The sequence below is a fragment of the Malania oleifera genome, chromosome 4 (assembly GCF_029873635.1).
Source record: "Malania oleifera isolate guangnan ecotype guangnan chromosome 4, ASM2987363v1, whole genome shotgun sequence".
NCBI classification, from domain to species: domain Eukaryota; kingdom Viridiplantae; phylum Streptophyta; class Magnoliopsida; order Santalales; family Ximeniaceae; genus Malania; species Malania oleifera.
The window spans coordinates 14,950,234-14,974,755 of NC_080420.1; the positions used below are offsets into that span (position 1 = coordinate 14,950,234).

The 24,522-nt window shown below is 32.2% G+C and overlaps 1 long non-coding RNA gene across 1 annotated transcript; it reads right to left on the reverse strand.

The window, feature by feature from the left end:
* Positions 1 to 6,877: 6,877 nt before the first annotated feature.
* LOC131152761 (uncharacterized) lies at positions 6,878 to 16,874 on the reverse strand. The gene is made up of 3 exons (XR_009136102.1): positions 16,313 to 16,874; positions 7,626 to 7,797; positions 6,878 to 7,518 (listed from the first exon to the last, which is right to left on the reverse strand). It is a non-coding gene; the product is annotated as an uncharacterized LOC131152761 (long non-coding RNA).
* Between the last annotated feature and the right edge of the window lie 7,648 nt (positions 16,875 to 24,522).

A 24,522-nucleotide genomic window follows, 5' to 3' on the forward strand; every position in this document is an offset into this window, starting at 1 on the left:
CCTAGACCCAAAAGACTAGACCCAAGACCCAAATCAAAGTTGACCAGGGTCAACTAATCCATTTACCTTAACTTAAGCCTAATCCAACCTCAGCCCAATTTAAAAACCCAAGCCTAGTTAGGCTGACTTGACCTAAAGTTAACACTAAACCAACGAACCCCAGGCTCAAATGGGCCTAGCCCAGCCTTCCCTGATTTGAACACAACCAAAGTACAACCCAAAATCTAAAAACCAATTTACCTAATTCAACCCAGTCCCATTTAACATTGCTTAAACAAAAATACATAGTCCAATGACATTAAAAACCCAAGTCAGCACCAGTTTAACCATTGTGGCCTAGTTGGGCTATTAACATAATTTAAATCTCAAATATAAACCCAACCAAACTTAACCCTAGCTAATTAATAGGAAAGAAAATAAAAAATAAATGAATAAAAAAATATGGGGAAAAAATTACCTTTTAGCTTGATTGATCTGTAGCAACATCCTGAAAAATGGTATGGAATGAAGAGGAATAACAATAATAAAACGTTTGATGGAGTCACCATCACAATGTCCCAAAGGAGGGTCCGGAATGGCGAGAGAATATAAATATTGAAATTTGAATGGAGTCACCACTAACCTGTTATTTACCTTGGTATGGTTAGATCACCTAATTACCACTCATTGATTGGTCTCAAAATTAATTCTAAGTGAAGGAACCAGTAGTCTCAGTCTGCTTTTACCAAAGTTGGGATTAGGAGTTCAGTTTTGCATGGGGAATGTATTAGCATCCCCTACACACCCGTTTTACGAACGGTACTTAATTAATCATGAATTATCCCTAAATTGAATCTAGTAGTCTTTATTTAACTCTTTTAAAATGAACAAATAAATATGAAAAGGAAGGTGTACTCCAAGAGGGGGGGGTGAATTGGAATTTTAAAATTTTCTTTATAAACATTTGGTTAAGTATAACCCTTTTTGAATTTGAAGTTAATCTCACAATTCAATTTAACTAGATATTGATATAATTATTATCAACCACCTTATTTATATTACCTAACAATTAATATGAAGTTATCAAGTCAATATATTTGAAAGTCACTCAAGATCTTAGCAAACTTGCTTTAAAGGAGTAATTTACTTTACAATATTAAATTCAGCAACTTAGTGACTAGCCATATTTTCAAAATCAATCGAACAAATGATAATCTTGATTAATTCCAATTGATCAATTCGAATAAACAAGATAATTACACAATCATTATATCTTCTGTATATTTCAATGATCTCAGCTTTTAAAACAAAACTCAATCCAATAAACTTAGTATCCAATAATATTGCAATTTCAAGTTCAAACTTTTTTATGTGAAGACACAACTGGATCAAATTTAGGAATCATTGTAAGATGGTTTAAAACCAATATCAGATTTTAGTCTTGCTTTTGAATATGTCAATCCAACAAACAATATAATATGCTAATAAAGAATCAAACTTAGAAATTTAGTAGCCTTTCAAAATTTAGTCTTTGATATTTATCAAACAACAAATTTCCTTTAATCAAGGTTTTCATAAAAGATTAATCAACGTACTCCCTTTGACGTTCGGCAAAAGATCAATCAATGTACTCCCTTAAATCGAAGTTTCCTCAATTCCCAATAACAAAATTGTTTCCAGCAATTTAAATAAACATCCATGAAATATATATGTGCAGAAATTTAAAGAGAGTTGGGAAGAGAGGGACACCGAGTTTTTACGAGGTTCGGCTATACCCGCCTACGTCCTCGCCTTAGGCAACACACCTAAGGATTCCACTATATCACTCCTTTACGGGCGGAGCAAACCTTTACAACACTCCTTTAATAAGATAGGGCCCTCCTCTCCAAGTAATACCTTACGTTCGGTACACTCCTTCAAGTAGGATGTAGCCCCCTCTGCAAGCAATACCCCACACTCGATCCAACAACGATTTAAAAACCTGAATCGTTTATAAAAACAATGACAAATTCGGCGTACAAAGACACTCTCTACAATAGATGATTAGTACAACAATAAAGCACAACTATATACTTCAATTCAAAATAACAATAGAGGGAATTTGAAGCTTTAGAAGTATACCACGCTGAGCTTCTTTCTTGATGGAAAAATTCAGTATATGCTCAAAGATTTGTGAGAATTTCATAGCAAAATTCAGTAGAGAACTTCAGCAAGTATGTGACCAAGAGAGCTTTGAAAGGATTATAAGTAAGAAAGCTTTGATTGTTGTGTATTGCTTGGTGTGTTCAAAAACTTTGTCCTAGGGGGTATTTATAAATGTAAAAAGGTTAATTTCATGTTCCCTAAGTAACTTGAAGTGTTTCTCAAGTTTTTATAATGAATACTTTTTAAAAACTCAATCTTGGAAACCTCCTATTAATTTTAAAATTTGAAATTTGGAAAATTTAACCGGTTGGGTTACGAAGGGTCAATCGCCCGGATACTTTAACACATAGAAAATTCATATACAGTAAGGTGTCAGTCAACTGGGCTGTCAAGTGTCAGTCACCTGGGTCTTCTCGGGTTTTCCAAATTCATCTTATCTACATGTCAGTCACCTGGATAGACAAAATTGTTGTTGTTTTTTTTTTTCCAACATTTGTTTGCTCTTTTATATTCCCCAAAGTAATTTATGAATTTTGATCTCAGAATTTTGTAAAACTATAATGACATCTTGGAATATAAGAAGTCTATAATTATGATATAAATATGATACATTATTAATCACTTGATGGAAGTGATAACAAAAGAGAGGTTAGGGGCTCGTCCTAACTCAACCTATGATGCTTATGCTAAATATATCCATCAAATTAAGTTGTAGCATAAGGAAAAGTAAGGGTTGTGAGATACACACAGACTGAAATATATATATTTGGAGGCTATGGATGAAGGTATGTTTTATTTTAACGTTAATGATTGTAAAATTATGAGTTTCGAAGGTTTTAAAATTATGATGTAGAATAATGTTTATCATGTTTAAGCTTACACTAACTTAATATGATACTCAACAGTCAGATAATTTTATGTGATTTCTTCTTATAAACCTATTTATTGGTTTATTTAGAAGGATGCTTATGTGCCGAGGTATATATATATATATATATATATATTTGTAGGTTATGGATTAAGATATGTTTTATTTTAATGTTAATGATTGTAAAATTGTGAGTTTTGAAGGTTTTAAAATTATGATGTATGAATAATGTTTATCATGTTTAAGCTTACAATAACTTAATATGATACTGAACAGTCAAATAATTTTATGTCATTTCTTCTCATAAACTGATTTATTGGCTTAGTTAGAAGGATGCTTATGAGCCGAGTTACAAACAAAATGAAAATAAAAGATTAATTAAATATGAAGGAAGCTATTTGCAGCAAAAACAAAATCCTTCCACGAGAACTAAATTAAGATCAATAATGTAGCCATGACATTTTTATTATATTTCCTCCTTACGTGACCAAGCAAGGGGCTTATTATTACAATAATAAAGCTTAATATTAAACACCAACTAAAAGATTGAAGAGAATAGAAAATCACTCCTTTATTAGTTTATTCTGACTGACATTGTACGCCGCCCATTTCCAATTTTCTTCAATCTGGACAGTCCATGCTTGTTGTTGTTCCCCATCCAGCAACAACGGATTATTTGAAGAGTAAAACCAAATCTTATTTTTCTCGAAAACAAAATTAAAGCGTGTATAATTGCTCTTTATACTCCATGTTCTAGTGTAATCTCCAAAACTGTCATGCTTAAGCTCAATCGTCAATCCCCAGCTACCGTCATCATACACTCTCATACGGGTCTTCCCATTATCATGATAGAAAATCCAAGCCTCACTTGAGTATCCAGTAACTGTATCAACTGTGACGGTGAGTGTATTCATATGCCTAAGTGTTGATCCTTTCTCTAGCCGCACATCCTTGTTTGAAAGATTTATAACATTGTATAACCAAATTCCCATCTGCAAAATATATATATATATATATATATATATATATATATAGATATATATATATGTACAATATCATATTTCAATAAACTTATAGAAATACTTGGTATCTTGAAATTTTGCTTCTCTGAGCACAGACATGGACTTGGTGTGTCGCATGTTTGCCATGAGACTGACCAAGGTCCTGTGTGACTGGGGTACTCATAGGGCACACATTTTGAATGACTAATTTTATGAATAAGTTTGTTACTTTTGCAAAATGTATGGAATTGAAGAGATAATAAAAAGTTATAAAAAATTTTTATAAATTTTTAGTTCAAATTATTTTGTGAAATTATACTCGTGCATATATGACTTGTAAATTTTTAATTGAAAAGAAAACTTGTAAAAAAGTATTTCTAAAAGAACCGTGAAGTGTGTATATGTGTGTGTGTGTGTGTGTGTATATATATATATATATATATATATATATATTTATGATTTCTAAATGTAAACAATGGTATGATTTTTTTGAATAAATACTTATTTTAATTACTCTTTATAATCATTATTTTTTAAAACGTTCTAAACATAGATATGATTTAGAAGACCTACAAAAATGTTTTTTTAAAAGAACCATGTTTGTGAGCATGTATGTGTGTGTGTGTGTAAAATGGAGAGTAAAATATTGTAAGGATGAAATTATTCATCTAAAATTTGAAATCCGTCAAAATACAATATACGGTTGCTTATAATATTTTCTAATTGGTGGGTTATAAATCTTAGGCCATGTTAAACAGCTATTCCCTTCAACTCATTCTCCTTATTAAATATGAAGTGTTGTCGCCTCAGCGGAAGATTGGCTCACCTGCTCACGGCGGTCTTCTTCCTTGGCTGGATAGAGAAGCTGTGCAGTTACTCCTCCTCTTTCTTGTACGTTGTGGGGAGATGAGCATGGTGTTCTCTCTTTTATAGACGGAAATACAGCGAAGCATCTTCTTCTCTAGCTAGAGAATGCTGCCAACTTATCCTCGGCTATCAAAAACCTGTGGCACTCGTTCCTCTCCACAAAGAAGATATAAGGAAGGTCAGGGTAAGATCAATGGTCCCGGGATTTGGAATTCAACATTTGGTGTAGGCATTGAATTTAAAACTCTATGAGCTTGAATAAATAAGACTATGTAATCACTTACCTTACATATTTTGTTAAACATTCTAGTCTAGTTGTGAATTGAAAACTTGAACCCCCTGCTAGAAACTTAGAATAATTGTGTAAAAAAAAAAAATTATAGAATGTAGTTATCCTATACTTCGAAATAGAGGTTTGATTGTCTTGAATTGAAAAACAACATTAAATGAAAATAAGAGTGAGGAATGGGAGAATGTGAATCAAAATAGTCGCAAAAACATGTTACTCGTTAAGATGTCATTAGATGATTGGATAATTACCAAGTCTATGAGTTAAATTTAGAATCAATGAATCAATATATGGTTGTGCTTTGCGTAATTAGAGTCAAATTTAGAAGTACGGTTATACAAGGTAAAGATACTAGTACCTACTACACCTGTTTGGCCATTCTAGATAAACTACGTACCTAACTGAATAAGAATCATCTCATGTCGGATTAAAATGATAGATATGCAATTAGTTCCTTTTATTTGAATTCACCAATACTTCTAATATTGAATTTCCTGACTTGTGTTTGGGGAGCTTTTGGATTTGGATAAAAAGTAATATAAAAAGTGTATTGAAATTTATCTAAATGCACCCAAATCTAAACCTAAAGTTTGAAATCTATACTCTCAAACACAATAAAGCTATTTGGAATTTAATTCAAACATGAGGTTCATCTAACATCAAGTAAACTTGAAATGATGTAATTCGTTGGGAAGAAATGAGACTTATCGAAAAATCGCAGAAGTATAATCGAAAGTTCTTTCTCTCTCAATTAACAAAATCAGTTCTTATGATATGACAATAGCACAAAAATATATATTTAGCAGTACAAAATAAGAAAAAAAAATCACAAATAATATTAATAACATTCGACACAATTTTACGTGGAAACCCCCTTCAAATCAAAGGGTAAAAACCACAGGATCGGACTTGAGAATCCACATAAAAACTTCACTATGATAAAAGTGGGGGTACGAGATCTCAATTTTTTGCCATCACAATGAGTACATAACTCTATTTTTTGTTAACAATAAGAGATCTTAAAAATCAAAAAAGGAAAGTTGAGAATTTTACAAAAAAAAAAATGTTGTTACTATTCAAACCCGATACTTGATGCTACAACACTTGGATAACCAATCACACTGTTCGTAATGAGTGTCGATGAGTTCTCTATCTATAAACAAAATATCAGCTCAATCGGACCACAAATGACCCTCAAATTGTCGGTTGATCAAAACTACACACTATTGTAAAAATATAGATTTTATCAATGTGGTTTTCGTTCAAAATCCGAGATTTGACGCTTCAGTGCTTGGATGACCAATTCAGTCGTTCACAATCAGCGTTTATGAGTTCTCTATCTATTGACAAAACATCAACTTGATCGGACCACAGATGACCCTACAATCGTTAGTTGATCAAAACTACGCACTGTAGCAAAAACCTAGTCTTTCTCTTCTACTTTTCCCTCTATCTACTGCACCCTTTCTCCCACTTTTCTAATGGAAGTCTACACTGTCAATCCTAATTTTTTTTGTTTCATATACTAATAGGATTTTTTAAAAAATAAATAATTTCTACAATTTTTGTTATGCTTTTATATTTTTTAAATAATTTTTCCTTGAACAAATTATATTTTTGATAATCGCTAGAAGTGATTTAGAAAATATAAATGTCATTTATTATAAATGTCAACGTACGCAAACGCCATATTGTAATACACAAGATAAATGGAAATTTAAACGCAGTTTTAATTTTATTTTTCCTTTATTACATATAACATCGGAGTGCCTGGAAGTGGGCCTTCTTCCTGTTCCTCCACCAAAGAAGAAACTTTATTACCAACACCAGACGTGCAAATTGAAGATTTATTACAAAATAAAAGCCGGCTGGGCACACAGAAAGTAGTAGTAATTTAAGTAAACTGGATTAATGGCCATCTCGAAATCCCATGCATGCATACATACTACGAAGCCACGTCATAGGGCACCCAGTTGAGTTCTTCCTCCGTAATATCTAGATACCATCCCTGGTGCTGACTCCCGTTCAAGGTGACAGGATTGTCTGAAGTGTAAAACCAAATTATAGTGTCTTGAAAAATGAAGTTAAAGCGCGAATAGTTCTTTGTTATGCCCCATGTCGCGGTTACACTGGCCGAGGTGGTGTCTGCGGTAACTTTAATGGTCAATTTCCACGAGCCAGCATCATAGACTTGGATAGTTACATTTGGATGGCTTGAAGTGAAGTACCAGGAATCACTGGAATACCCAGTCACTTTATCAACTGTATTGGTCACATTGTTCAAACTCCAACTGTCCGATGAGTTGTTTAACTTAAGGGGCTCCCCTGAAAGATTCAGCACATCGTACAGCCAAATTCCCATCTGCAAACTATAAATTTTAAAATCGTTAATTGATGAACTTATCTATATATATATATATATATATATATATGTATGTATGTATAATTGTATATGTATGAATGTATGATTTAGTACCTTTGAAATCTGGGCTTGTTGTACAGCACTTGCAGTATTCCTTTTCTACCCGGCTATACGTCCTTCTTCTCATCTTCCCATTTTATAGATGAGTTGAACTATGATGGGTGATTCTTATTGAGCCTAGAGAGAAATGTCTATCAAAGGGAACGAATGGTTGTCCTGCTCATGCCTATCAAAAGATGATAAGGGTGAAAATATTTTTTTTTGTTTTTAAGATTACATAAATATATCATGCAAGTGCTAATATTAGAGTAATGCTATACATCGCGGGTCTGCCACATGACAGGCCTCCAGTAGGTATAACAGTTCGAGGACGTGAGTCTTTGTCATCACGGGCTTGTGGCACGGAGCATTTTCCACCACTATTGTGATTTTTATTTTTGTAAATATTTATATAAATTTAAAAATACAAATACATGCCCAGAAATTTTGCCTTCACAAAAATATTTTAATAATTTGAACAAACTACATCATGCATGTTAGAAGTCTGAATTTTAAATTTTGGAAAGGATAACTATTTTCATTATGTAGTTCAAGCTCCACTATTTATATCTCAATAAGCCAAAAAGGTGCATGTGCTTCCTTAGTTCTTTCATTTTTTAAAAAAAAATATATAATTATCAAATTTCATTATTATTTAATTTCAAATTTCATTGTATATATATATATATATATGAAAATATATATTCCTATTTTCTTGCATGTTATATTTTATTTTAGTTTATTTTGCATTGACCCTTTCATTTCTTCAAGCCTAAAATAAACCAAAAATGATGACAGCTATGAAAAACAAAAAAAAAAAGCACCGTCCGCCCTTCAATGATGAATGTTGGGAATATTTTTAATTTTCTCAACTATTAACTAAGGCAGGGGGAAAATATTTTTGAACTAACATTATTCCTCGTTACTCTGAAAATGCCATTAGCTTTTCTAGTAATATTTAGTTACAACATTTAAATCTCTTAAATACACAAGTAATTAATAAAATACATAGTTCAATTCAGAATTCATCTCTAAAGTTGGTATTTACCCTCTATTACTTAGTATATCAAGAGATCCTTCCATTTCAAGCTTATATGGTAATTTTGTTATATATTATTGCAAGTCAACAGTTTGTTTTTTCTATGACATGCTAATTTCTTAGAAAAGATCCTACTTAAGACATGTTCTAACCAAACTGTTATATCTTCATAATAGTTGCTTTGTTTCAATGTAGAAAAGTTTGTGAACCATATATCTTTACAATATTGCTTTTTTGATAATAAAATTTAACATTAGCATTGCAATTTTACCATGTTCTTTAGACTATGCATGCTAGATTCTATACCTTGAGGAAATTTAGAAGGGGAAAATTCCTTGTTGTTTTTAAAACAAGGCATAGGTCGAAGTTAAGAAGATCATCTCTTCAATTTTGTTGATTACAAAAAAAGTGGGTTTTTAATGACGGAGCTAAAATCATCACTAATAATGAGTCATTAGTGACGAAAATAAAATTTGTTACTAATAGTCAAAGTATTAGTGACGGTTTTTAAAATCGTCACTAATAATGCATTTATATGACCAAACTAAAATCGTCACTAATACTTTCATCACTAAAAGGAGATTTCTGACTCAACTATTGGGGGAAAATATTTTCAACGATTTTTTAGGTACTAGTGATAGTTTTTGAAACTGTCACTAAAACCCTTACCCATAAACCTTATTTGCCCTTCACGCCGAAATCCTAAATGTCCCCCTATTCATGCTGAAAGCCCAAATCTCTTTGCATTATCGAATCCTCCCTCCTCCTTGTCCTCCTTTCATGATCAAAGTTGTTAGCCTAGATATGCATTTAGAGGGAGGGTGAATAGACGTCTTTCGTGGATATAGTACTTTTTCTACAATCATAAAGTTTTCTTGGAAAGAGCAAGGGTCTTATATCACAATAAATATTTAAAGAAAATAGCAATAAGTGAGCAAAACGAGATAGAAGGGATAAAAAAAGCTTAACACAGCGATGTTAAAGTGGTTCGGCACCGAGCCTACATCCACGCCTTGAGACCAATTCAAGGATTCCCTAAATCCACTATGTAACCCTTCTTCGTCTGCGGAGAAGCCTTTACAAACCAGCTACTCACAAAGAGCTTTAACAATGGTGCTCACTTAGAGTCACCTTATAGTGGCTCACAAAGAACCTCCAATACAATGAATTTGGAAACAAGTAGATACAATGTAGAATGCTCCTCTATGAGCTGAATATACAAGTATAAACCTCACACTCTTCTCCTTGTGAATGGTAGGTGAACCAAGAGTAAAGAGCAAGAGAAAGTGAACAAGGATAAACCCTAAATTTTTAATGCTTCAATAAATGGGCTTAACAACTAAATACTCAACTACTCTAAAATGAATGCACATGACTCACATTTATAAGCAAAGGGTTGAGCAGCTTGCTAGATAGTCATTGGCGTTAATGGAGTAAAGACAAGTTTGAAAAATAGTCGTTACTGTTCATTTAATGCTGCCTGCAACCCGACACACATCGAAAATTTCGTGTCCTTGTCGAAAATTCCTATGCATGGCTTCGTCATCGAGACTCTATGTTCGTTGATGAGCCTGCTTTTCTAAAATTTGGTAGCTCTCAGTTTATTTTCGTCGACAAGTACCCTGTGTACGTCGACGAGACTAGCATATCTACCCGTCATTAAGACCATGTGTTCGTCGACAAGGTAGCTGTTTTGAAATTAGGTAGCTCTCAGTTTATTTTCATCGATGAGTACCTTGCGTACGTTGATGAGACTAGCATATCTACTCATCGTCAAGACCATGTGTTCGTCAATGAGACAGCTCCTGAAATTTGAGGTCTACTCGGAATATTCTTGTCGACGATTCCCCTGTGTATGTCGATGAGTCTCTCTTGTGTATTCGTTGACGGTGCCTTGTGCTTGTCGACAAGCTACTCTATTTGAGTGTATTAAAGGAGACCTTAAATGGAATTCTAACGAGTCCAAGGGTGTTCTTCAATTGAGTCAAGGTTCATACTTGTTAGAAATAATTTTACTATCTTACAAGATGTCATATTTTGATAAAGAAATGTTTTGAAAACATTTAGACATCTTGTGCAGTCTAAGGTGACTCAGTATGCATGTGTGGTCTTAGTGTCTATGTTTTACCCTATCATGAACTGAATGCATATGCAGTTTGTCCATCTCTTGCTGGTTACTTTTGAATGGTACCATACACAAAGGAGTTACAAAATCAATATTCCCTATACAAACACACACACAGGCCAAAGCTTGTGCACGCAGTGTAAGATCCACAAGTGGTTCGATTGAGTGGTTGAGTTTCAGATGTGTCATATGTTGGGCTTAATTTATTGATTATTATTTTCTTTCTCTTGGTCTGATGCATGTTTGACCCTTTATGCTTGCTTTGGAAGTGTTCTGTGTATCTGAACTGGACTAGAGAAAGGTGTTAGCATACTTATGAACCACTAATAGGTTGTTGTCATCAAAACAAGTAGAAAAGAGTACCCTTAGCCACTAGGGCTAACATTTTCCCCTTTTTTGATAATGGCAATCCATTGGTGTTCTTTTTGATAATTTTCTTAAAAAAAATGCTCCCCCTTAAACTGTGCATATATGTTAAAACTTTTAACAATATTCCTCCCCCTTAATGTATGCTTTATGTGATCATCATGTTAGTTTGGAAAAAAGGGATTCAAAAGAAAGATTTCGGCAGCGTGTCGTCTATAACTTAAGCAGTTTTCCATGTTTTTAAACATGCATCAATCTAATGTGCTACACAAGCAGTTCAATATTACCATTCAACACAACCAACTCAGTATTTTCCATTCACCACAAGTATCTTAGTACAAATAAGCATCCCAATTATAACATCAGTCCCTTCATAAGTTCAAAGTGATTACAATGTTAGGAAAAATAGTAGATGTACCACAACTTGCATCAAAACATCAAAAGTGATGCAAGGTCATTAATATTTTCACCACAAAAAGAGATGTCAACCTATCAACCTAGATTATCAACATATGTCATTTTCCCCCCCTTTGCCATTATCAAAAAGTAGGGGGTGTCAACCCTAAAGCTATTCCGGTGGACGATCGAGTTTGGCAAGGAGAGCAGTTAGGGAGTTATCAGGAGAGACAAATATGACATCAAAGGCAAAAAAACAAGCACTGTTTGGAGTTTCTTGGAGTGTCAGGGCTGCATCGATCGAGTAAAAGCGGGCACGATTGTGTTGATCATATTGTGCCATGGCAAAATGGAGACTATCAAGACACTTGATAATGGGATCAACATATGGTGCCTTAGGTGCCGCAGCCTCATCCATAGCGGCTTTGATCCCATCGATCGGTGCCTGTCCCGGTGCTCTGGCTGTGACCCAAGCATTCGTTTCTTCGCTTTTTCAAAGAGCATGTGATGGAGAGTTGTTTCAGAGTAGACATCATCCCAAGAGGGGACCACAAAAGGCATGCTAGCGCCAACTAGATCAAAATGCTTAAGAATGCGAGTAAGAAGTCTACCATAAGGCAAGCATCCCTCTTGTCGTTTGATGCAATCCTCGATATTCTGAATAATGATAGACGGAAAATAGATCCCCCGTCCATGCCAGAAGTAGAACATAGAAAAAATATCACCCACGGTTACCCAGTCACACCCATATGTTTGACACGAGAGGTTGTATGTGATCATATGGTGAGGTACTCGAAATTCGATCATGAGATCCTTGCTTTTGGGTTTGGCTACTTCAAAAATCTGAGGACTACCCGTGATCAGCTTCAAAGCCTCGTGGGGATGGGACCAAATATAATGTGTGGGCCACATGGCTTTGGGGAGGCCTTGGACATGATAAAAATCACAAGACAAGATATCGAAAAACAATTGACCTAAATCAAGTGTGCCTAGTAAATATCTAAGGATTCGTTTAATTGCGATTTGATGTGATTCCTTAGGAGCTGATTGAAACCTAGCATACATACAAACACTAAACATGATATCCGGTCTACTTGCTGTTAAATAAAGTAGGCTTCCTATCATTCCTCGGTAATGTTTGGTATCTACTTGTTTTCCTTTTTCATCCTTGTGAAGACTTGTTGAGGTGCTTATGAGAGTTCCTATGGGTTTGCTTTCCTTCATATCAAACTTTTTTAACATGTCTTTGATATATTTAGTTTGATTTATGAATGTTCAATTTTAACTTGTTTGACTTGTAACCCTAGGAAGTAATTTAATTCTCCCATCATACTCATTTCAAACTCTCTTTGCATAGTTGCAGCAAATTCATTACATAAATCTTTATGAATTGCTCCAAATATGATGTCGTCAACATAAATTTGTACTATAAGCATATCATTATTTTTGGTTTTTATAAATAAAGTGCTATCTATCTTTCATCTTGAAAAATTATTTTGGAGTAGGAACTTGCTTAGTCTATCGTACCAAGCTCTAGGAGCTTGTTTCAATCCATAAAAGGCTTTAGTTAACTTGAATACATGATTTGGATTTTTAGAATCTTCAAAACCTGGAAGTTGTTTAATGTAAACTTCTTCATTTATATAACTGCTTAGGAATGCACTTTTTACATCCATTTGGTATAATTTAAAGTCTTTATTGGTTGTATAGGAAAAAAACATCTTTATAGCTTCCATTCTTGCTATGGGAGCAAAGGTTTCTTCGTAATCGATACATTCTTCTTGATTATAACCTTGTGCTACTAGCCTAACTTTATTTCTTATAACTGCCCCATTTTCATCTTTTTTATTTCTAAACACTCATATAGTTCCTATGATTGACTTATCTTTGGGTTTAGGTATAAGTTCTCATACTTGACTTCTTTCAAATTGATTTAGTTCCTCCTATATAGTTATGATCCAAGAATCATCTTTTAAGGCTTCTTCAATGTTCTTGGGCTCATCTTGAGAAAAAAAAAAAACATAACGGTTACAAATATTTTTTAATGAGGCTCTAGTAGTTATTCCTTTTTATGGTTCACCAAGAATGTGTTCTTTTGGATGACTTTTAGCATATCGCCATTCTTTAGGTAGTTCTAGATTTTCTATGATGTTTTCATTTGAAGCTTCGTTATTGTTTTCTTCTTTTACTTCAAGATCTTCTTCTTTTTGTGAGATATCTTCTTTTTCATCAATCTCAACTTTATTGTCATAATTATTTGATTCATCAAACGTTACGTGTATTGATTCTATAATAGTAAGAGTTCACTTATTATAAACCCTATAAGTTTTACTATTTGTAGAATAGCCTAAGAAGATACCTTCATTAAATTTTACATCAAACTTTCCTAAATCATCTTTAGTGTTAAGGAAAAAACATTTGCATCCGAATACATAAAAGTAGAGATATTAGGTTTTCTACCTTTCCATAGTTCATACGGTATTTTGTCTATACTTGATCTTATAGATACCCTATTTAGGATATAACAAGTTATATTCATAGTTTCTGCCCAAAAGTATTTAGGTAGGTTATTTTCGTTTATCATGGTTCTTGTCATTTATTGTAGGGTTCTATTTTTACTTTCTACAACTCCATTTTGTTGTAGAGTCCTAGGCGTTGAAAAATTATGATTTATTCCATGTTCATTACAGAATTTTTCAACATCTTTGTTTTTAAACTCTCTACCTTGATCATTTCTAAAATTTGTTGCATTATAACCCTTTTCATTTTGTAATTTCTTGCATAATGTGATTAGCATGTCACAGGCTTCATCTTTGTTAGCTAAAAATAATACCCAAGTGAATCTTGAATAGTCATCTACTATTACAAAAGCGTATTGTTTACCTCCTAGGCTTAAGGTTCTAGTTTGACCAAATAAGTTTAGGTGCAGGAGTTCTAGGGTCTTTTAGTAGATATATTTTTTTTTTCTTTTTGAAGCTTGTTCTGACTTGCTTTCCCTTTTGGCATGCATCACACATCTTGTCTTTTATGAATTTAGTATTTGGTAATCCTTTTACAAGATTTTTCTTATATAATTTGGATAAAAGATCCATACTAGCATGTCCTAGTTTCCTATGCCAAAGCCAACTCATTTCATTCATTGCCGCTAAACAAGTTACATTTTGATTTATTAAGTTCTCAAGGTTTATGTGTCGCGACGTCCCGGGAGCGCGTGTGCCCCGAGCGGCGAAATTAAAATCAATTTTATATTTTTATGGAAAAATCATGGAAAAAGTCGGAGTTGCCACTAACCTTTAGTGTGGTTAGAACACATGATTACTACCCCGTTAGGGATAGAATAGGTCTACATTACCAGAGTTGGGGCCGGGAGTTCGATTACGCGAGGGGAAGGTACGAGCACCCCCTACGCGCCCGTTCTTATGAACGGTACCTAATTAATTTAAAATTATCCCTAAGTTAATCTAATAATTCTTTAAATTACTCCTTTTTATGAACTTATAAACATATGTAAAAAATAAATAAATAAATAAATAGAATAGAATAATAAATAAATAAAGATAATATATACATATATATATTCCCTCAGAGCTTAGGGTACGTGATGCCCGAAGGCTCATACCCCCGCAATAAAATCATAGGGATAAACACATGAAAATACTTAACAAAAATACTATGAATACTAAATACTGTAATAAAATATAAACATAGAAAATAGTAAAAAAAAAAGTATGTGATAATAATAATAATGCTAATAAATGGTAAGGACAATAAAAAAAAATAATAATAATAATAATAATAATAATAATAATAATGAATGAATGAATGAATGAATGATGATAATAGGAGTAATACTAAATATATTAATAGTAATAATGATAAATACAATAGTGGTAATAATAATAAATAATATCAATAGTAATGATAATATAATGACCATATTATAAATAGTAGTGTTACATATAATGCACATATTTTATAACACTTTCCTTAAAACAAACACACGCATGTATGAACAATTAACTAAGGAAACAAATCAAATTTAGAATTAAAATATGTAAGCTAATGAAAATGGCAAGAAAATAATTGAATTTATGGAAACAAGTTATTTCTAAAATAAATGCGTGCCCATTCAATGTGGCGACCAAAGTTAATACACAATCTTGAATATGCAATTATTAAACATAAAATGAATGTAATAACAACCAAAAACCCTAAATACACACAACAATGAACACGACCTATTTAGATAAACGTTACCATGACCCTAAATGTTAATCACATGCTTAAATATGACCTAAAAAAATTTAAATATTAAATGTATAACATAAGTATGACACATTCGATAATATTTGACAATCAAAACTTATTATATTTAAATATCAAACAATAGAACTCTTACCTCCCCAGTAAAACAAAATCCTACAATAATGAGCATGAACCGATTAGTATTTAAAATAATTATCACAAAAAATCTAAACAAATATCACCACAATAAAATGAAACCATAAACACTATTAAAATTTTACGTATATATAATAAAAAGCCTAGATGCCAACTACAACAAATAATACATTAATATACATACCCATGAAGTCTTCACTTTTAAATATTAAAACAAATCAAAATAAAATAAATAAATAAAGAAACAGAGAAATAAATAAGTAAATAAAAAAAAAAAAAAAAATAAAATACACGTGCACGTGTGTATTGTGTATGTTGTGTGTGTGCACTGTGTGGGTTAGTGTGTGTGTGTGTCAATATGTGGAGGGAACTCACAGCAGGGGTTGGAGGCTGGCCGTGAGGTGGTTAAAGCTGGATTTGCAGGAGCTGGTACGTGTCTGGGTTTGCAGGAACTGGGTCGTGGCCGGAGTTAAAGACCGGAGCTGGGCGCGGCAATGGAGACGAAGATGAGCAGTGTGAGAGGTGATGACGGCGATGCATGAGTAGCAAGAGTTGATGGAGCGGCCAGAGTGGGGCTATGCTGGTCTACGGGGAGTGACGACAAAGGACCGAGACTGGTCTCGGCCGAGGTTGACGGAGTTGCTGCCGGTGGTGGCTTGCGGTGGCTACTGGCGGAGGCGGCAAGGGGAGGCCACCGGTGGCTGTGGATGTTCGCGGCGTGGGCTGGAGGGGCTGTTCGTGGTCGTGAGGTTGCAGCGGTGGCTAGCGGCCGGAGAAGATGGAGGCAGGGAAAGATGAAGAAAAAAAAAAAGAAAAAGAAAAAAAAAATCGGGAGAGCTTGGAGGCAAGGGAAGAAGAAGCCGAAGGAGAAGAAGAGGTAGAAGATGAAGAAGAAGCCGAAGAAGTTTTTTCTTTTTTTGTTTTCTGGCCTGGCTGTGCACACCCCCCCCCCCCCCTTTGAGAAGCCAAAAGAGACCCTTTATAAAAAAAATTTAGAAACTTTACTTCTCTTTTCCTTTTTTGGTTTTTTGTATTTTATGGTATTTTTCTTTTTTTGGAAATAATATATACTACTATTATGGTAATAAGGAAATAATAATAATAATAATAATAATAATAATAATAATAATAATAATAATAATAATAATAATAATAAGGTAAAAATAATAATAATAATAAAATAATAATAATAGTAATAACAAAGAATAATAAAATAATAATAATAATAGTAATAATAAAGGTAAAAATACTAATAATAATGTCAATAATAATGAAAATAATAAATAATAATAATAATAATAATAATAATAATAATAAACAATATAAATAGAAATAAAAATAAAAGTAATAATAATAATACTAATGAAAAATAATAATAATAATAATAATAATAATAATAATAATAAGATTAGTGAAAATTAATAATAATAATAATAATAAGAATAAATAAAATAATAATAATAATAATAATAATAATAATAAAATAACAATAATAATAATAATAGTAATACATATATTGGGCCTGGGTAAAAATGGGGTGTCTACATTATGCAATATACATTATTTATCATATGAGCTACAAATAAGGTTTTATTGTTCTTGGGGTTTTGAATAACACATTTTTATTTCTTAAAAGTTATTTCGAACCCTTTGTCACTTAATTGGCTTATGCTTAAAAGATTGTGTTTTAATCCTTCTACCAATAGCACATTATCAATGGTAAGAGAAGGTTCTTTACCTATTTTCCCAATGCCAATAATTTTACCTTTGACATTGTCGCCGAAGGTGACGTATCCCCCATCCTTTTGTTTTAATGTGGTGAACTTGGTTCTATCACTTGTCATGTGCCTTGAACACCCGCTGTCCAAGTACCATTTATCCGTTGACGGTGTAGTCCTAAAACATACCTACAATGAGGGATTCATTGTATTAGTCTTTGGAACCCAAATTCTCTTAACTTTCTTTAAATCGTTTTTAGTTCCATTATTTACTTTCCATTCACCTTGTACTTTGACATATTTTCTTTTTAAAGGGCAATTGAACATTACATGACCCTTAGTTTTACACATGTAGCAAGTAGTGTGTTCATGTTTGTTGTTTGAAGAAGTGTTAACATAGTGCTTGGCTTCTTTGACAAAATATCTCATGTATAATTTTTTATTCCTTTTGTTTGTTTTTCCATTATAACCTCTCACTTCTTTGTTTCCATTTAGTCTTTGTTGTCCAATCATGTTTTCAAAATTTTCTTTTCCTTTGGTAAAGTTATATATAATTTTCTCTTTATCTTCTACTGATTTTTTAAGTTCGATTATCTCTAACTCCTTTTTATTTAAATCATCTTCTTTAATTTTTCCTATCTCTTGAGTAATTTCTTTTATTTTATCTTCTAATTTTTCAATACAAGAATCTTTCTCCTTTTCACTAGTTTTAGATGTTTCAAGTTGCTTCATTAATTCTTTATTTTGATCTTTCAAAGTTATATTTCTCTTGGAAATTTTTATGAATCTCTTATGTAAAGAAAACAACTCGGCCTCTAATTCTTTATAATAAGGCATGTTATCACAAGACTCATTGTAAGATTTTGTAGAGGAATAGTAGGAGTTTACCTCTTCGTCATTAGCCATGAAACTTATATTTGTCATCTCTTATCCACTTGACTCGTTTTCTGTCTTGCTGGAGCTTGAATCATCCCAAGTGGCCTTCATAACTTCCTTCTTTTTTTTCTTGTTTTTCTTGAGTAACAGGCAGTCCGACCTGATATGCCCTGGTTTCTTACAATGATAGCATATAGGAGGTTCATTTTTACTTTTATTTTCTTTTCTATTTGTCTCTCCTTTTTTAGGTTTCTTTTTATTAAACTTTCTAGGAAACCGTTTATTTCTCCTATAGAATTTGCCTAATCTTTTAGTGATGAATGCTAATTCATCTTAATCTAAGTCGCTTGATTCACTTTCTTTTTCACTTGAGCTGTTACTAGAAGCTTTTAATGCAATTGACCTTTTAGTGATGAATGTTAATCCTAACCATTTACTGTTACTTACAAATAAATTCAGGTATGAATTTTAAATAAAAATCTAACATAATCAAATTTACTTACTCCTTACTTAACCTTGTGCTACAATCACAATGAATATCTTTTAAAAAAATGAGATCGGAAAGAGTGTGTAAGTGAGAATTTTAAATATAGTAAAAATTCTCCCTCCACCACTAATTCTTTCACTCACTAAACCTTATCTTCCTTTGGGAATTTTTTGTGAAAAATGAATGTTGAGAGCTTCCTATTTATAGGAAAATTTTGGGGAAGAAAATTGAATTTGTAAAAGTGTGAGTAGAGGGGTGAAATTATAATTTTTTTTAAAATTAAAGAATAGCCGTGACATGGGTTAGGCATGGATTAGGTATAGGATAGGGATGGAGGTCATGTGGGAGTGCTTGCCACTATTCCCATTTAATTAACTTTTAATTAATTAATTAATTAATTTTTTTCAAATCATTATTATTATTATTTTTATCATTGTTATTATTTTTAAGCAATATTTTATTTTTATTTTTTAAAGAATTAAATTCGAATTCGAAAACTCATATGGGCCCTACATGGTCTTTTGGGCCCCAAACAACTTTGAGACCCAAGTGAGTCCTATATAACTCCATTAGTCTTCACACGATTTTATGAGTCTTACATAGTTTCGGGACTCATGTGGGCCCCACATAGGATACCTATATTATTATTATTATTATTATTATTATTATTATTATATGATATATTTTTACAAATTATGTCTGTCAAAACACTATTTTATGTATATGTACTTATTTACGTGTACAAACAGTGTCTATGTTATTTATCCTATAAAATTCCATTTTGATGAGACTGACCTCTAGGGAACGACTAAGCCGCAATGGTCTCTAAGCACTCGCTAAGATAAGGTCTTTCTTAAGCATCAAATATGGAATCAAGGATCCTACAGAAGAGCACTTCTATATTGATATTAACTTAATGAGCATTTTTGTTATTTTATTTTTATTATTATTATTATTATTATTATTATTATTATTATTATTATTATTATTATTATTATTATTATTATTATTATGCTTTAATAGTATATATATTTTTGAGTCATCACAAGATGTTACTACCCATATCAACAAGGTGCACCTTTCTTTTCAGGAGTCTTCCCATAAGAACTCCATGACTAAGCATGCTTGGGTTGGAGTAATCTTAGGATGGGTGACCTTGTGAGAGTTTTCTCAGGAAGTGTGTGATTGAGGACAAAACACACTGAAAATGACACGTGTTGGTTTGTGGGACCAGTCATTAGTCCAATAAGGCCCCCCCCCCTCGGCAATTGTTTGGTCCAGGTGGATAAGGAGAGATGTAGTGCTCCCTGACAGACTCAGGTTAGGGCATTACAACTGTACTACACAAACGATCATTCCAAAGTTGACACGAGAAAATTATGAAAACAGGTGTATTCAAATAAGAGCCCTACTAGGAGCTCAGGATGTCATGGACATCATTGAAGATAGGTACAGAGAAGCCTAATCTGTTGGAATTGGTGTGATCCCAAGAGGGGGGGTGAATTGGATAATTAAAAATTCTTCCTAAGTTTAACTAAGCCAACAACAGTAATACACAACCTAAGGTCTGTCTAAACACATACCAATTCAAAAAATGAAATACCGAGTAGATATTAAAACAAATAAACTATTCTCTATAATTCACAATCATTCAAAGTGCATACGTAAAATAATCAGAGCATTAAACAATAACATATAGATGCAAAAAATAAATTGCAAAAATATAAAGTGCACACACGATATGATGTCGGGGGTCAGCCAATACTGTCTACGTCCCTACCTCAAGCTTACAAGCAAGAGGATTCCTCTAGTTGCTCGCTTAACAGGTAGAGCAACACCGATTATAACACCATACCAGGATGATGCACCTAGTTCTCCTAACCAGATCGGAATTTGTCCGGTGCTCACCTAGCCGAGTCTGAGCAATTCGGGACTATTCATAGGGCTAGTCTTCCTCTTCCGACCATACATCGATAATATGACAGATAATCAAATATTTGTACAATTAAACAATAACATATAAGTGCGAAAAATAAATTACAAAAATATAAAGTGCACACACATTATGTTGTCGGGGTTCAGCCAATACTGCCTACGTCCCCACCTCAAACTCACAAGTAAGAGGATTCCTCTAGTTGCTCACTTAACGGGTGGAGCAACACCGATTACAATACCATACCAGGATGGTGCACCTAGTTCTCCTAACGAGGTTGGAATTTTTCTGGTGCTCACCCAACCAAGTCTGAGCAATTCAGGACTATTCACAGGGCTTGTTTTCCTCTTCCGACCATACATCGAGAATACGACAGATAATCAAATATTTATGCAATTAAACAATAACATATAAGTATGAAAAATAAATTACGAAAATATAAAGTGCACACACATTATGTTGTCGGGGTTCAACCAATACTGCCTACGTCCTTGCCTCAAGCTCACAAGCAAGAGGATTCCTCTAATTGCTCGCTTAACGGGTGGAGCAACACCGATTACAACATCATACCAGGATGGTGCACCTAGTTCTCCTAACTAGGTCGGAATTTTTGTGGTGCTCACCTAACCGAGTCTGAGCAATTCGGGACTATTCATAGGGCTAGTCTTCCTCTTCCGACCATACATTGAGAATATGATAGGTAATCAAATATTTGTCTACAATAAATATGCTTCTTACACTAAGCACATGATGTACAAAAATCAGCTCAATACACTCAAGTATGATAAGGATTTATGCTCAAGTCAGATTTGGTTAAAACAATATATCAACTCACAATAATATGTGCAGATATATGTATATATGCGAGTGAGTGAGATCTCTAAATCAAAATTGTATGATCACAATATGAATACTCAAAGATCTTGAACACACAAGCAACTATCTCAAAAGTGATTTTCAAATATCAAAAAACAAGAGATATTTGGATTCCTAGCTTGTCAAAAGTATTTGCCAAAATCACAAGGCAAGCTCTTGAATCCTGCAAGAAATATGCAAAGACTCACTAGCTCAAGGAAGTTTTCCCAAAAGAAATTTATGAATTAAATCACAAAGGAAAACTTTTGCTTACTCTCGATAAAATAATATCAAGCAAGTATAAGCAATGAGAGTGTAAGCTTCAAAGAGGATGTATGAAAAATATGCACAATACTAAGAAACTAAACTCCTTCTCAAGTTGCAATTAGTTTGCAAGCAAGGAGTATAAACAATGATTCTCCTCAAAATGAATTTTCAAATGTGAGGAAAATGAGCAATATGATTGAAAGATTGAAAAAATTTAAGTAACAGGCGTATAAAAATTTCAAAGGATTTTTGCTAATCAAAATATACTAATTACCCTCTAATCTTAGCAAATAAAAAGGTATATATAGATTTTGCTAAAAATATAACCGTTGGGGAGATAGGAGGTAGTTTGAAAAAGTTTCCACTTCTCGAATTCATAAATATTAAAGATGTGTAAAATTAAATTTTTGTTCATAAATTTGGTATGTTTTTCAATTTCTTTCTTACCTTTCTCTATAACCAAACATGAAAACATGGTTTCCTTAATATATTCTTTTTCCTTTTTTAATTTTTTCAAGTTCCAAATGAGGTATATCTAATATATTCCATGATAGATTTGAAGTTGAGGTGTATGTTCCTATTAGATGAACTCTATTATATTGTTGACTAAATATTAAGCATGGTGCTATATGTGATTGCATGTGATGAATATTATGTAAAATATACTAATTACCCTCTAATCAGCCATACGTCAGCTCACGATTTTTTTTTCCTCAAAATCTCGCTCGATCAAGTTGCGAGATTCCATAAACTTCAAAATAAAAAAAAAAATTATCAAATAAAATATTATTTAATATTTTATTATAAAATAATAATAAAATGAGAAAAATTCCCTACCATATTATTGTCACCTTTACAAAGCTTGTACCTTTCCGGTTAACGAATTGGCTGCTTCTTTTATTTGACAATGACTGAATTCTTTATCTTCTTCGATAACGACGGACTTGCTTCTTAATCTATATCACTTTCTGATCAATATACAAACTGATCAGTTTCTTCCCCGGCGGTCCCAACTCACCCCACCGCGTTCACCGTAACGCTGCGTCCATATCTGCCAAACGATGTCTAATTCTCTGCATGCCAAACCATGTCTGCCAAACCATGTCCGCCGCAAAACCAAATGTCACGGGTTCTCAATACGCTACGCATATTTCAGTTTGTCGTCATTTGCTGCGGTCCAATATTGGAGCAATAGGAGTTTTTTTCTGATTTATCCTTTTTTTTAAATGTATATTAAATAATATATTTGGGTAATAATTTTCAAAATAATCCTCACGAAATATTTGTCACATGTTATTTTGGAAATTATTTTTTTTAAAAAGATATTATTTAAAATATTTTCAAAAGAAAAGATAAATCAAAAAATAAATTCTTTTGCATTATTAATTCTTCTGCGTAATAAATCAAGAAATAAATTCTTTTAATATATTTTTTCAAAAAATGATAAATCGGGAAATAAATATTTTGCGTAATAAATTCTTTTGTATAAGATAATTCAAATATTATTTGCTCTTTCAAATTCAAATATTAAGATCAATTATAACAAAAAAAAATTAAAATAATATATTATTTTAATATGAAACTGAATATAAATACAACCTTATTATTAATAAAAAAAAGTGCGTAGGAAAATCATATTTGGAATTTACTATTCATTAAATATTATCATTAAAATATATAATATAAATAATATTTTGGTGTAACTTTTTTATGTGTTTTTACTAAGATTTATTGTCATCTATATGTAGTTCGATAATTAGTTTTAAGAATAATATCACAATTTAGCACATTATCTTATATTATTTGTTCAGTATAATTGACAACTATTGATACATTCATATGAATAATATAACATTTATAAAAATTGCATGTTGTATGAAAAACTTCAATAATATTATGAACATGTACATATAATATAAATTTATTTGCAACTGAAAAATAATAACTTACTTATAATATATGTAAACAAAAATGTAACATGGTATATATATTTCTAAAATTTTGATAAATATTAATTAAAATTAATTCTATGATTCTTGTGGAGAAAAATTATATTATATAATATATATTTATTATATTTTAAAAATAATTCCAATCATTTTTACCCATGACAGATTGTTGGGATAATAAATTCTTCTAATGGAATTCTCAGAATTACACGTGACAAATCTCGCTAATATAAAAGAATTTATTTCTCGATTTATTACGCAGAAGAATTTATTTTTTGATTTATCTTTTTTTAAAAAATATATTAAAATAATTTATTTCCCGATTTATTACCCAAAAGAATTTATTGTCTGATTTATCATTTTAAAAAATATATATATTAAGTAATATTTTTTTTGAGAAAATAATTCCCAAAATGACATGTGTCAAATTTCACTATTTGAAATAGCGAGATTTGCTTAAATCTCACTACTCCAAGTAGCGAGATTATGTCAGGGCTATT